The sequence below is a fragment of the Aotus nancymaae genome, unplaced genomic scaffold (assembly GCF_030222135.1).
Source record: "Aotus nancymaae isolate 86718 unplaced genomic scaffold, 86718_ANA_hifiasm-v0.15.2.pri h1tg000002l, whole genome shotgun sequence".
Lineage (NCBI taxonomy): Eukaryota > Metazoa > Chordata > Mammalia > Primates > Aotidae > Aotus > Aotus nancymaae.
In genome coordinates this window covers 63078677-63082349 of record NW_026988413.1, presented here as the reverse complement: position 1 = coordinate 63082349, position 3673 = coordinate 63078677, and the positions used below count along the sequence as shown (strand labels likewise).

General features: G+C 38.6%; 1 pseudogene; it reads right to left on the bottom strand.

The window, feature by feature from the left end:
• Positions 1-1264: 1264 nt before the first annotated feature.
• LOC105723315 (non-histone chromosomal protein HMG-17-like) lies at positions 1265-1536 on the bottom strand (annotated as a pseudogene).
• Between the last annotated feature and the right edge of the window lie 2137 nt (positions 1537-3673).

Below are 3673 nucleotides of genomic sequence, written 5' to 3'. Positions count from 1 at the left end.
GTAATAAATACTGCTAAAGAAATTGACTGTAACACCATCACATATATCTGTTGTACTTAAATTTCAAGATTTCATCTATAAATGGATTAAACATGATACTTTTTATATTGTTCCCAGCATTTGGTCTGTGCTTGTGTGTCATGTAATACGTTGGGAGTCTTCCAGGTGTGATTTTCACCACTTTAGCTTTTTTTCTACGTCTTACTGTGTTGCCCAAGTGACACTACTTCAGCAGTAAGTAGCTGTAGTGTTAAGTTTGCATGTTAAGGCTTTCCTGGAATGTACTGAAACATGTCCTTCAGCATGTCCAGTTTTACCTAGCTAACTTCTCACAAAGTGAGAATTCTATAAAGCATCCAGAAGTTTCATGTATACTTGTATTTTAAATCTAATATTTTTGCTTATGTACATAATAAGATAAATTGGAGTTACTTTCTTTTTTTCCAAGCCAAACTGTATCCAGCTTTATTAAAGAGACTTTTCATAAACAATCATGGTATTTCAGGCAGGACATGGGCAGACAGTCGTTAACAGTATACAACAACTTCCACACTCCCTTCTTCAATGAACTACCAAAAATCAGAAAGCCATTATAAAAGTCAATGAAATCTTCACCTGATGCTCTGAACAGGGAAAGTTTAGAGTGAGGGTTGACATTTCACATTTAGCATGCTGTTTTACAACTTTTCACGAGCTGACTCTGACTTTCAGGAAGTGAAATGAAAGTGGCAGAATTTATCTGAAGATCCACAATCTAGAAATGGGAACCACTGCTCTTTTGACAGGTGGCATCTCAGTGGCATCACTGGAAGTTTAGATTGCCTGACACACTGGTTACCAATGATTGGGCGTCAGGTCCCAACAGATATCTGGTTTTAAGGGAGTTAAATCTATGCTGAAAAATGAAAAGGGAGAAGAGGACATACAAAAATGAATTTGCTTCCATACCACAAGACTTTTGTGCCGAGGTGGCACATGTACATCAAAGTCAGGGAATCCCTCCTCCTGGGAGCCAAGAAGTTTCTCAAAACTAGAAGGCAAATGTGTTTTTCCCCACATCATTCTAGCTTCAGAGACATTCTATTAGTGACATATGCCCCTTTCCCCAAAAATACCAATGAAGTGTTCTGTGTGCTAACAACATACCTTAAAAAAAAGTAAAATAAAATTCTGCATTTTTATAAAACTTGATAAAAAATAGTATTTCAAGCTGTACAAGCTGTACAGTCACCAGAAGTACAAAGTTATTAAAAATGTACACACTTCACTTGGCATCTCCAGCACCTTCAGCTTTCTGTGCCTGGTCTGTTTTGGCATCTCCATTTTCTGTGGGTTATTCCCCTCCTTGCCAGCATCAGCTTTTCCCTTTTTTCCTTTGGGTACCTTCGCTCTCTTCTCTGCTGGGACCCTTTTAGGCTTGGGCTCTGACTTTGGAGGAGCAGGTTTAGCAGATAATCTCATGGATCTTCTCTGTGGTTCGTCCTTCACCTTGGCTTTATCTCCTTTAGCATCTCCTTCAGCCTTTCTCTTGGGCATGGTGGCGGCAACAGGGGGCAGGACATAGGCACTTGGCATGGGATGCAGCACAGCGGTGCACGGGCTTTGATCATTCCCAGGGTCGTTCTCATCTCTTCTTCCTTCACTTTGTTCCTGGAGTTATTTTCAAGATACAGGAAGCATATGCTGCCAGAACCTTTAGATCAATTGTCATTTTATGCCTATGGCTGAACAGAACAAATTTAAATGTAAGGAACCTGGTTTGGCTCTATTAACTCTGCAAAGAACACTGTCTAGTTGATATAACCATGATGACCATGAGAATGTGCCTCTCAAGTCTATAGCTGCAGGGAGTTTAAGTGTCCAAGGGCCCAGCAGCAGTGCTCTGAAATTCATATAGGTTCTTGTGCTGATGAACAACCCTCAGGCTGCTCCCGACCAAAGATTAAGTATGGCAGGGATACCAATGCAGGCCTATTTTTGGGAGATGCAGCTTTCCTCTGATGCACAACTTTGGCTTGAGGACTTATCATCTGCCTTGCCTAACTACCTAATTTGCCTTATATCTACATGGCAGTTTGAAATGCTGCCACACTAACTAACTAATTAAAATTTACTGCCCTCTCTAATTTTTTAGCAGTATCATGGTTTAATGACTCTGTAAGTATTCCCTGGCTCTCTCCCCATTTTCTCTCACAGGTTTTTCCTCTATGAGATTTCTTCTTATTTAATTTTATTTTGGTGCCCGCTTCTCAGAGAATCTAGGCTAATACAACAACTAATTCTTATATTCTGAAGTTTTAAAAACATCCATGAATATGTAGACCTATTATTTTTATCATAATAAAGTACATTATTGTTACAAAATATTTGAGAACATCAGAAAAAAATTTATAAATAATCTCAAATAGGTGAATAGAGAAACTGTAAATTATAAACTTAAAAAAGTACTATTTCTCGGTATCTAAAGATGTAGAGATAAAATACAGAGTTTATCTCCATATCACATCTATTAACAATAGGAATAAATGACTTAATGCTTTTAAATATTTTTTCAGAGTTATTAGATTAGCATGTAATCCATAGAAGTTAAATATTAAGTTAGTTTATATTAAGAATATAAATATAACCATATTTCAAATTACACTATTGTAATGATATATTCATGCATTATTCTTTTCCTACAAGAAATCTAGACTAACACTACACTATAAATTCCCCATTAGTTTTGATTCCTTTGAGAATAGAGACCACCATTTATTGTACTTTGGGCTGTAGGGTACATGTGCACATCCTGCATCCCGCAGGATTTTTGCATAGCTACATACATGCCATGGTGGTTTGCTGCCTCCATCCTGCCCTCCCCACCGCCCCCAGCCTTCACCTACATCAGGCATTTCTCCCAGTGTTATCCCTCCTCATCCTCCCCACCCCACACTGTTCCTCCCCTCCCCTCCACCCCCTCACCTAACCCAGTGAGTGTAGTTCCCTTCCCTGTGCCCACGTGTTTTCATTGTTCGTCACCCACCTATGAGTGAAAACATGCAGTGTTTGATTTTCTGTTCTTGTGTCAGTTTGCTGAGAATGATGGTTTCCAGATTCATCCATGTCTCTACAAAGGACATGAACTTATCATTTTTTATGGCTGCACAGTATTACATGGTGTATATATGCTACATTTTCTTTGTCCAGTCTATCATTGATGGGCATTTGGGTTGGTTCCAGGTTTTTCCTACTGTGCGCCACAATGAACATACGTGTGCATGTGTCTTTATAGTAGAATGATTTATAATCCTTTGGGCATATACCCAGTAGTGGGATTGCTGGGTCAAATGGAATTTCTATTTCTAGATCCTTGAGGAATCTCCACACTGTCTTCCATAATTGTTGAACTAATTTACACTCCCACCAACAGTGAAAAACTGTTCCTTTTTCTCCACATCCTCTCCAGCATCTGTTGTCTCCAGATTTTTTAATGATTGCCATTCTAACAGGCGTGAGATGGTATCTCAACATGATTTTGATTTGCATTTCTCTAGTGATCAATGATGATGAGCATTTTTTTCCATGTTTGTTGGCCTCATAAATGTCTTGCTTTGAAAAGCGTCTTTTCATCTCCTTCATCCACTTTTGAATGGGTTTGTTTTGTTTCTTGTAAATCTGCTTTAGTTCTTTG